The sequence below is a fragment of the Pinus tabuliformis genome, chromosome 9 (genome assembly GCF_031772625.1).
Source record: "Pinus tabuliformis cultivar Carrire ecotype Pingquan chromosome 9, CPIR1, whole genome shotgun sequence".
Taxonomy (NCBI): domain Eukaryota; kingdom Viridiplantae; phylum Streptophyta; class Pinopsida; order Pinales; family Pinaceae; genus Pinus; species Pinus tabuliformis.
Window position 1 is genome coordinate 7,726,088 of NC_142307.1, and position 12,504 is coordinate 7,738,591.

Here is a 12,504-nt window from a genome sequence, read left to right on the forward strand (position 1 = left end):
AGCATGTTGAATTTCTATTTATTATTATCTTTTTGGTTTCTATCTCGAATAACGGCTTTTCTATTTCTGATTATTGCCCATTTTCCTTCCTTCCTAGCTTCCTTTACCTTTTGAACCTCCTTTCTCAATTCTGCATGATCTTCTGGAATGAAATCTTCATTTATAAATATTCTCGTTCCTTTTAGACTTGATGTTTTACTAAGTATGTCATACTTATGGTAAGTAGAGCTCACCTTTATTCGGATCAACCTTCCTTTATTCTCATTTAGTTTCCCCAACCTTGTTTCTTCTGTGAGACACAATGTTTCAATTTGTAATCTGTTATGTAATTCTATCTGGGCTATGGTTAAAGTATCCTCGTCTACCTCCTATTTCAAACTGAAGATTATAAGATTCAAGGCCCTTTTGTTACGCTCATGGTCTAATTCTATCAACTTTTTCATTTCATCTTTAATTGGTTTGATATCTAATTTACCTGCCATACTATTTAGGGTGAGACAACTATTAACTTTTTCTTCTAGCTCCTTAACCATGTCCTTCATTTTAAGACTTTCTAAAGTATCAACATCTATTGTTGGGATGTTTGGTTCATATCTTGGTTTTGTTTTTCTATAACCTGCAACCTAGTCTCCATTGCCTCCATCTTATTCTCCAATAGTTCTATTTTAATTTCTATTTGTTTTTAGATCTTGTCTTCAAGAGATGTGAATTTATTTTCCAACATGGCTGCTAACTCTGTTTGTAGCTTGACTAATTTATGATGATGATGACGATGGTGGGCAGAACTAAAATCGTGCCAGAGCTAAAATCGTGCCAGAAATTATATATTTTAAATTTTAAAATAATCTTCAACCTATATTTATTATTTCTATAATAAATTATTTTTATTTTTTCATAAACTTACTCAATTAGAATTATTTTTTAATAAATTTAGTCAATTAAAATTATCCTAACTTGTTGGAAAGAAAAATATTTATCATTTAGATTTAATTCCAACCAGTAATTAGAATTATTTTTAAAATATTTTTTAATAAATTTAGTCAATTAAAATTATCCTAACTTAAGAAAAAAAAATATTTATCATTTAGATTTAATTCCAACCAGTAATTAGAATTATTTTTAAAATATTTTTTAATAAATTTAGTCAATTAAAATTATCCTAACTTGGTGGAAAGAAAAATGATTCAACTAACTTGGTGGAAAGAAAAATGATTCAATTCCAACCGGTAACATTAAATATTGACAAGATTAAAAATATATATATATATATTCCCATACGGCAAAAAAAAAGATCCCATTATAAAATTCCGGAGTTATAAAATTTCATTAACAAAATCCCATTTGCCACTAATTATTAACTAGTTAAATATAATCAACACGTCATCCGATGGCTTTGGTGGCCATCATTGGAAACGTGATTTTGGTGGAGAATTTATTTAGTTTGTCGTACCAGACGTGACACGGCAATTTTTCAACTTCCTATTTAATTATTTCTCTATTTCCTCCGGTCACATGGCAATCTACTCTTCTCACCTATCAATCAAACTTAACAAATTTTTACTTTAATTCAATTTCGTATTAATGTGATTAAATCAAAATAAATCATACCCCGTCAACGAAACCAATTCAAATAAAAATGAATTTAAAAGGGGAATATATAATAATCGAATCTACTTCATTTGGGCGGGAATTTGGATTGATTCAAAAGTGAAAACATATAATATAATGAAAAGTGAATAATTACTCATTATAAAGATTTATATTCTAAAAAAATTTTAAACTCTCTATTATGAAACTGATATTTAAAGGGAAAAAAGAATTAAAATAAGAGAAGGACCAGACTCCTGCCATGCCTCTCAGTGCTCCCTAAATAAAGAAATGCGACAACTTGAGAGATGTAACAACTTACTCAAGAAATATATTTTTTTCAAAAGAAATTTGTTATAATAGAAAAAAAAAAAAAAAAAAACACAAGATTCTGGTCATGCCTTTTTAATTAATAAAATGAAACAACTTCGCCAGAAATATTAATTATTTAGTTTTTTAATGAGAAGGACGAAGACATTCTTTAATGAAAATGACCAACATTCTTAATCCAGCATAACATTCTTAATTCAGCATTAATATTGTAAGTTTAAGTATTAAATTTGTAATTAATACTAATACATGGGTAAATGTTAAGATTATCAATGTCCTTGGCATGATTTTAAAATATATCTTTGGGCACGGTTGAGCATGGATGGAATTTAATAGTCAAAGTCTTCGTTACGTAATGATTTACTCATAAAATTTAATTAATAGATTTGTAAAATCGTTACGTGAAGATAAGTGAGGGAAATGAAATGAAATGTAATTATTTTAATGTCCACGAGGTTAAAGATAGCTTATGGGACGAATTGCTTCTCCATCTGTATCTTGCATTCAACGTTTTTCCTGTGAAGTATCACAATAAACGCTCCCAGCTTCTCAGCAAATCCCTCGCTGAATAGATTATCCCAAGAGTTAGCTGCCATAATATTTGCATTACTTTCCGTGCTATCTTTGAAGGCCTCGCATTCTAAAATGAAATGATTTTCTTTTCCACTTTTCGGGAAGAACAAAAAATACATACTTTTTCCTTCCACATTCTTTTCGCCTTCCAGCGCCCTATTTCACAACGGAGTTTATGAGGATTAGTCCTTAATTGAGCAAAAATTTTGGCTCTCTAAGAAATATTGGCCCCTATGTATGCTTTTTGTTGATGATTATGAGTGGGATTAAACTCTTTAATATAGTACTTCTTATTTCTCCCTAGCTCCTTCTCCCAAGTATGTTTGTGGAACTTATCCATAACAAAAGTTTGTATCTCTTTACTATTTGTGGGACACATGCTCAAGCAAATACCCCATTTACTAAACCATTTGTTATTTTTCCGCATCCAAGTCTTCGTTCTTTTTCACAATATGTCATTAAACACAACCTTAGGCCATTTTCCCTCTTCTATTTGCTCATTTTTTTTTAAATACCTGTTGTAGTGGTTGCAACACTATTGGGATGGGGTCCCTTGGGTCAGTTTTGGGTTAAAAAGCCAAGTTTTGATGTAATTTTTGTGAAAAGATGCAAAGTCTCCATGATTTGTGGATGCAGAGTGTTATCCCCCACAATGTCCCAAGCTGATGAGGAGATCGACGAAGGTAACCACAGACCAAGATTTCATTTTGGTAGCTATCCCTACCAAACCAAAGAGGGCTCTCCCTATGAAATCACAACCAAGAGATGACTGGAATGTAAAGGATTTTAGGCTAGATAGCTAGGCTCAAGTGGGTTTTGGGAAATTTAGGGTTTTGTTGCTGAATAAGGGAGAAAAACTAGGCAGCTAGGTCTAGGCTTTGAGAATCAGATTCACATATATGAAATGGGGCAAGGTAGGCATACACTTAAGCACTTTAGAGTTTTCGTTGTGTATATGGGAGACAGGTAGGGTTTCTAAACGAGCATGAGTCTCATGAATTCGTTTATATCAGAAGAAAAATGAACAATAATGTGAAAGCTTCTCCAAAACAGAGCATTACATGAATGAATTATGTTTATTATCTTAGGAAACAAGCACATGAAACATGGAAATGGAAATGAAAGATACAATATTTTCAAACTTATGATCACACAAGGAAAAACACTGCTAAAACACATACCACATGAATCCCACTATAATAGTTGCAAACTTCATTTATTAGTTCTTGCCAAATTGTCAATTACACTAGCATTCAAGGCTTAATTCCACTACATCCAACCCTTGAAAATTATTACAAAAGGCATCATATAGGCTTTGAAGTCGAAATCCTCCCTAAGAGGTTGAATTTCCAGTAAAGAAAGTCAAATACATGCACTTATCTGATCACTGCTACATACTAGGGAGGTTACTCAACCATTTCCTCTTTTATCTAACTATCACAAGATATTTATCCAAAGCATTAAATGGAGGATAAGACACCTATTTACCCATATAGTAACCCATTTACATTTACATTTGACCATTTACATTCATCCACTTTCACTTTTTGACTCTTACAAAAGTCAAACTAGAAACTCTAAAAAATTACACAGTGAAAATTTTAATTAAAATCTTTGAAAATTATAGAAGCGTAGCGCCAAGTTTGAGGCAATTTTTCGGTGTCTTTTTGAAGTCAAAATTGAAATATGAAAGAACGGTAAACTAGATTTGTCTGTATGGTTTCCAGAACATCTTGAATTTTTTAAAATGACCCATGGGAAGGCTTCCAAAAACCGATTCTCCCAAGGTGTCTTGAGAAGGATCGCGCCAGAAATAGAAGGGTTGCGCCAAGTTTGAGGCCATTTTTAGGTGCCTTCTTGAAGTAAAAATTGAAATCTAAAAGAATGGTAAACTAGCCTTGTCTATCTAGTTTCCACAATATCTTGAATTTTTGAAAAATACCCATGGGAAGACCTACAAAAACGCATTCTCCCAAGGTGTCTACAGAAGGGCCGTGCCAGAACTAGAAGGGTTGCACTACTCTACAGAAAGGTCGCATTTCTCCTAAAAGGGTCACAAATTTTTACAGAAAGGTCACGATTTTCCTAAAAGGGTCGCACTTCTCTACAGAAAGGTCACATTTCTCTCAAAATGCAACAAAACCATCGATTTTCACAAATTTTTCTCCTGCACGATGATGACTGAGAGATGCTTGAAATTTTAAGAGTGGAAATGAGTTAAAAACAACTCATCTTATCCTTTTCAACTTAAATTTGGAACCTTGATACTTTATGACCTTGAAATTTGAAACTTGGTAACTTTATTGGATTTCTTGAGACATTGGGTCTTTTTTGGAACTCTGAACTGCAGCCTTTGGAACTTTGAAGTACTTATTACAACATATTCATTTGAAATGAAAACCTTTTTTAACCAATTTGTATCACTACTCCTTTACATGCCAAATTTATGAATGGAATGAGAAACTCAAATGACTGAACCCCTAATGACTTAATGGATGACAGTGAGGTGGATGAAAACCATGATAATGAGATTGAGATGACCATAAAACTTTTCAAAGATGGTACATCCAAATGTATGATGTCAGTGACCAAAACATGGTAAATTGTAAAGGAGTAATTGACAACCTAGACACACTAACCAGTGACCAAAGTTTTTGAATGGAAGACTTAGTGAAATGCCAAAAACTTGACCTTAAACCCTAATGGACACTCTGAAACAGAACATTTGACAACCGATGGAAGGAAAAAATGACTGACACTAACACAGAGTGCATAGGTAATTAGGAGTAAAAGGGGTTTTAGCCCCTTGTATATGTAAAGTTGAGTCGGTTTTGAGATCCACCCATGGTCCGTGGACCATGGGATTGTATAAGTAGGTGTGTCTTAAACAGTCTAAGGCATGATGAAAAATTTGATGTGATGGATGTAATGGGTTGATAGGAGATAGTGCAAAGAAGTGAGTCATAGAGGAGGGAAAGGCTCTGTAGCTGAGTGCGCAGAGGCCTAAAGTAGTGTCCGCAATTGAGTGCGCGGACCCTTGTAGATGAGTGCACCGAGAAGTTTTGAGTCTATAATACCATATTGAAAATCAATAAAGAAGATTGTTGAAGAATCCCTCTATTTATCTGTTTACTTCTATTATTTATGGTTGCGAGATATGCTGTGATTGAATAATGTATTTATGAAATATTGATCTATTGATGTGCGACTCTATGGGATAGGTCTTAATAACTGTACGCAATGCATGTTAAGTAATTTTGCGAACTAAATTATGTTATGGTTATTAAATACTTAAGTAGATTCACGCGAGCTCAAATCTAGGGTTATTTTCTGATACATGTAAGTGGATGATTCAACTATTAAGGGTCCACAAAGACCTATCGTAGACCTTTGCTAAGGTCTAGAGGCTGTTTAAAGGGAGTTGCATTAGTGAGCCCTAGGGGCTTATAGATCTACACGAGGGAAGATCTAGGGAAATAAAGGACATCACACTGATCTCTGGATGCTCAAACTTTGTTCTAGCATCCCCCTATACTGCTTTGGGTGAGACTTCAGCCTGCGCTACGCAGGTTGATGCTAAAAGGGTAAGTAGTGTAGGGTTTTGTTTAGTGCAATTAACTCTGAACCTGGGTCAGGACCCACTAAGCCAACAAATGGTTCTGTTGTCGAGACGGGATCTTCTTAAGGAGATGTGTGATGTCGCATCACTAGAATCCGACCAAGAAGGAAATTGAGAAGTGGTTGGATAGAAATATTCATGAATTCGTGGTGCAGGAAAACAGGAATCCACGCCTGTCAAAGGAGCAGTGGTTGGATAGATACTTGTACACAGAAATACACGAAATTTTATTTTACACCTTCCTAATCAAATTATACGATTGGATAACTAAGTTGGCAGATGACCAAGGGAGGTGGAAACTTGATGGTCCAATAGTGTGGACTTCGGAGCTAGTGCGAAGGTTGGATGCTTATGAAGATAAGATCGCACAGGTTGTTGATCACTGGCTTGATCGGATTATAGGAGGATTTGTTATAGAGTTTGCAGTTGATACCTCAGTCAGCTACAACGAAGCAGAGTGATGCTTCTTCAAGGGACCGTGAGGTAAGTATCTGAGATCTCTGAATACCTGGATTAAGATGCTCTTGTGTGAAAAACGGGTTATGCCATTGCCTTGATGTTTTGAGCTATGCAAAGTGGAAAACTCTTTAGACAACGAGAGAAATAAAGTCTTGAGTATAGCCCGTTGATTGGACCTCCTTCGAGTGACGACGAGGGAATGATACAGGCCTCACTGCGGAGTGTTGTCTAGTTGATAAGATAGGGTTTTTCGCGAATACATCATCCATCCACTCCACCTCCACAGCATACACCTTCGCCTACACCTCCACCACCAGCACCACCGTTCAACATGTCGAACACAATGAAGCTGCCAATTTTTAAGGGTATATGGAACGAAGATACATATCAGTTTTGGTTTGTTGCGAATGTTGTGTGGAAAACACAGCACATTACTGATGACAACATAAAGAAGACACAGTTAGTTACTGCTCGGCAGGATCATGCATTGACATGGTATATTAAGTATTGTTCTGATCATCCTGTGGCAACGCTAGCAGAGACTAAGGTTGCTTTAAACAAAGAATTTAGTAAACCTAAGTCTGACTCGTAGTCAGTAGTCGGATTTAAGGAGATCACGATGAGGGTCGATGAAATGCCTTGGGAGCTAGATCAAAGGTTGAAATGTGTGATCCACGAAGCTAATATGCAGCTCACAGATGGTCAACACCGCGAATGGTTTATAGCCTCGCTTCTGCCCCACCTGAGGATTTCTCTGTCGCAACAGAAGATAGGAACTCAGGTAGAAGCCCTGGAAATCGTGATGAGGTTGCATGCGACACCCATGTAAGATGAAACCTTGGGGGTACAACAGATTCACTCCCAGTTGTAGAGCCTCTGCTTGGAATTGCAGAGCTTGAAAAAAGAGAAGGAGGCTAAGCCATAGGTGCGCGAGGAAGTCTGTTGTCTGAAATGTAATAGCCAGGGGCATGACAAAGACCATTTCCCTGTATTTATGAACTATATCACTGGAGGGGGACCAATTCCGTTGAGAACAAAAGCTCCAGCAGGAACGAGTATGGGGGCCGCGTTATGGTATGCTATTTGTCATGTGGCTGGAAAACACACCACGAATAATTGTCATTTGCTTCAAAAGTTCATTCAGACATCGTAACAGTTGTTCTGCTACTACTGTAAATCGGTGGGCCATGATGAGTGCCACTGTCGCAGCTATGATTTGATGATGAAAGAACACCTACCTACCGAATGCAAGCAGAAACTCGGCCTCTAGAGTAGGGCACCGAAGGAGCACGCGGAGCATATCAGGGATGAGTCAAAGGTTGAGGAGGAGGAGGGCCTGGTAGAGGTCGGGGTCAGGTTATTTGTTACAATTTTGGAACGCCAGGGCACTACGCGCGAGAGTGTCAGAATCAGACATGCCCATCATGTCAATACTGCAGCCAGTTTGACCACACTATAGAAGAATGCCCTATGTTGATAGCTAAGATGTAGGAGAAAAAGGCGTAACCTCAACAACCTACAAAGAACTTACAAATGATGAGATCTGAACCTCTCGAAGAAGATCTGAATGTGAATATTGTGCTGAGAAGCGGGATTATAACTAGGGATGATAAGGGAAAACAGCCTGAAGAGGACGGATGGGTCCGCAAGGCCCTAGAGAAGGAAGTTGGGTTCGATCTGGAGTGTGCGAAGGAAACATTTATGGAGGCCAAGAAAAGCTTCACTGAAGCATCCACCTTAGGGAGCCAGAATAGAGTACTAGAAACTAGCACGACTAGAAAGGTCGATCCCTCTGTGCTTACCACGTTCTTGGAGACCTGCATGAAACCATTGTGTGATAGCAAAGCTATGAAGGGCCTACAAGAGTCAATAAAAAAATGCATTGGAAAAGAATACACTCCTGATGGACATCGCGTACTAAGAAAAATTGGCAAGCATAAGGCTAGAACCGAGCGCGAGATGAGGCTCACCACGCAGATAAGAGATTATGAGATGGACCAAGTCATTCTAGATATAGGGTCTAACGCGAACGTTTTGCCTAAACAGACATGGGAGAGAATGGGGAGACCTGCACTGTAGTGGTCTTCGATCCAACTTAGAATGGAAAAACAACCGAAGATCATCCCTATGGGACGACTACATGGAGTAATAATCGATATAGAAGGCGCAAGTGCACTGGACCATTTTGAAATAATAGAGATCGTTGACGGTAGTAATCCATAGCCCGTGCTCCCTGGAATTGATTGGGCCATAGATATGAATGGAGTCATCAACTTGAAGAAGAGGACAATTTAGTTTAAGAGGAAATTGCTTCGGGTTGTAGTACCATTGGACCCTGCAGAAGGATCGTGCTATACTAAACGATTCGGGACCATGAAGAAAGTGATGATGACTTGGATCAGATCTACAAAATAACAACACGGGATCAAGATTGGATTAATCCAACAACTGATGGATGGATTGCATGGGACCAGGAAAGTTCATGTACCTCAGATTCAGATGAAGAGTTGGAGCACTGATAGAATAGGCTGCATGAAGTATCTACGCTGTGCTGCAACATGATGACTAAATTGCTACGATGTGTGTCATCGGAGGTAAGTAGTTTACTTTATTATGATGGTTTAACTGACATGGATAAGTTTTTGGATGCATTTGAATGAGAGGTCCTTGAGGATCATTGCTTCCGAGCGTTAGATTTGGCGTTGCGCACTATGCCCACATGATGGTGGGGTACGCACAAGGATAGCTTTAATGAATGGAGAGATTATAGGAGAATGATGAGGTTGTAGTTTGGTCATCCTAAAGTTCGATTGAATGAGAAATATGATGGGAGAAATGATCTTCGCGATCATCTAGTGAAATGAACTAAAGCTTATGGAATAGAGCCGCATCCAGAGTGGGTGCACTTATTGTGTCATGCTTTGGATACAATTCCTATGAATTGATATATGGAAACGGAGCTCCGCCATGGCACCACGAAGTGGGATATATTAAGGGAAGGATTCTTGATGACCTTCAATTTTTAGGGTTCGAGAGCATTGGTGAAGCTCTGGAGGAGATTAAGGCAATGATCTTCACAATACCGCAGGAACCTTTAGAATGGGTTCAACTAGATTGGAGCACCTAACTGTACAAGGCATTGGAATGTTATAATGTGATCGCTGAGGAGGAGGATGAAGATCCCAAAAATAGTAATATTCTATAAGCCGAAGGCCATTGCGAGGTCCAACGTCTGCAAATAGACAACCTAGACATCACCGTGCTATTGAAAACAAAGAAAGTGAACATTGGTACTAAAGCAGAGCAAAAATTTGTGAATATTGGGGATTACTAGGATGATGCCATAGTCAATAAAGTTGTTGAGTTACTCTGCGAGTACCAGGATCTTTTTCCTACCAAGTTTTTGGACCTGAAGGGCATAATAGGTGACTTGGGTGTTATGAAGATTACTCTGAAACTGGACGCGAAACCTATTAAGCAAAGGTTGTATCACTTTAATCCCAAATACAAGGAAAATGTTTGCTTAGAGTTGGATAAGATGCTAGAAGCATGCATCATTGAACCTATGGAAGAATCTGATTGGGTGAGCCCGATTGTGGTTCAAGAGAAGAAACAAAAGAGAGAAATAAGGATTTGCGTAGATCTAAGGAAGCTTAATGATGCTTGCATCCATGATCCTTTTCCGAAACCGTTTACTGAGGAGGTATTAGAAAACGTTGGAGGGCTGGAAGCCTAATCGTTCACTAATGGATTTTTTGGGTACCATCAGATCAAGATTGCACCAGAGGATAGGAGAAAAACAACCTTCGTAACAGAATGGGGTTGTTTCTAGTATACTGTAATTCTATTTGGACTCAAGAATGCGCCTGCGATATTCTCTCACGTAGTTATAGAAGCATTTAAGGAGTTCATTCATAAGTTCTTGGAGGTGTATTTTGATGACTGGACAGTGTTCATTTTAGCGAAGCGCCATGTAGAAAGTCTGTGTCTGATGCTGGATACGTGTCATAGATACCAGATCATGTTGAATCTGAAGAAGTGTTTATTCTGTGTCCCCTTTGGGATCTTGCTAGGTCATGTGGTGTGAAAGCAAGGGCTGATGGTGGACCCTGCCAAGATCGTGGTGATAGTGAATTTGGAGGCCCCAAGAAGTGTCAAACAGCTACGTGCAACGCTCATACATATAGGATATTATAGGAAGTGCATCAAGGCTTATGCTCATATTACCGCGACCATGGAGAAATTGTTGAAGAAGGAAGCTACATTATGTTGGGATGAAGAATGTCAGTGCACTTTAGATGTTTTGAAGGAAAATATGGTCACCACGTCGATCTTGGTCTTCCCGATTAGAAGAAGGAATTCCATGTACATGTTGATGCCTCTTGTATTGCGTTGGGAGCAGTGCTAACACAGGCCAGTGAAGGAGAAATGGACCACCCTATAGCTTTCATAAGCAGGAAACTATCAAAGGCCGAAAAGACTCAACAACAGAGTGCGAAGGATTGGCTATGGTGTACGTGCTTAAAAAATTTAGGCACTATCTATTGGGTGAACATTTCAAATGTACACAAATCATTCTGCCTTCAATAACCCTGTGATGGGGGGGAAGATATACTGGTGGTTGCTGCTATTCCAGGAGTATGACTTTGAGGTTATTGTGAAGCTAAGTAGGTTGAATGTAGGACATGACCATCTGTCATCGATCGAAATAGGAGAGGAGCCTACTAATTTGGAGGAAGGGTTTCCTGATGTGCAACTCTTTGTGGTGCGCGTAGAAGATAACGACTTTGTAGATACTATTCACTTTTTGACTACATGAATAGCACCGGAAGGGTATACAAGTTAGCAAAAGAAGGAACTAGTAGTGTGCGTGACAGATTTCTTAGTAATTGCAGGACATTTGTATAATATGGGTGCAGACGAGATATTGCAATGATATGTGCCATATTTTGAGCGGAATAGAATCCTCCCTGAAGCTCATAGAGGGGCTGTAGAAGGACATGATGCAGGAAAGGCGACAACTCTTAAGATTTTGTGCACAAGTTTATGGTGGCCTATGCTGCACAAATATTCTAAAGCGTATTGTAGGGCATGCGATGCATGTCAACAAATGGACAGACCATCGTGGAGGGACGAGTTTCCACTGAATCCTCAAGTATCATTGCAGCCATTTGAAAAATGGGCAATTGATTTCGTTGGGCCAATTCAGCCCCCAAGGAAGAAGACGAGTGCATGTTATATCATCACAGTGACTGAGTATATAACCAAAGGGGCAGATGCACAACCGAAAGCTAAGATGAGGAAGTTAGCCGTTGGAGTGCGTAAGGCAAAGGCAGAAGTTGGACAAGTTCAATTCGAACTCAACATGAAAATAATGGAGTTGCAGCTCAAATTACAGCCTACAACTCTGCCTGAGGTCAGGGAGCAGTGTGGAGCCACCATAAAAAAAGGGATGGCCACTTTGGATGCCGCAGTCGCTGACTGCTCGACCTTATTTGAGTAGGCAATGGAATTGATGACAACTTTGCAGGAAGACCCAAACCTGAAGATATTGAATACAGAGGTTCGCAAGTTGCAGAAGTAGCACGATGAGGTCAAGGCGACAATGCGCTCAATTGCTCCAGCGCAACGCATCGCCAAGTTGCAGGAGGGGAAGCAGCTCCTCGCCCAGGTAGAAGTAGCCCAGAAGAAAGAGGTCGTGCTTAAGGCCGGGTTGGGACCTTTGTTAGAAGAAACTTACCAAGTCATAACCAAAATTTAGGAGAAGCTCATGGGCTTGCAGCAGACCCAACAAATGATGAGGCTGGCTGCAGAAGTGTTATAGACATTTTTGTGCCTTACAGCTATAAGCATGAAATGTCCATAATCCAAGGGATCCAAAGTCCCTAAACATGTTGTTCCTACCCCTAGAGGAACAAGGCTAACAAACCACAGCA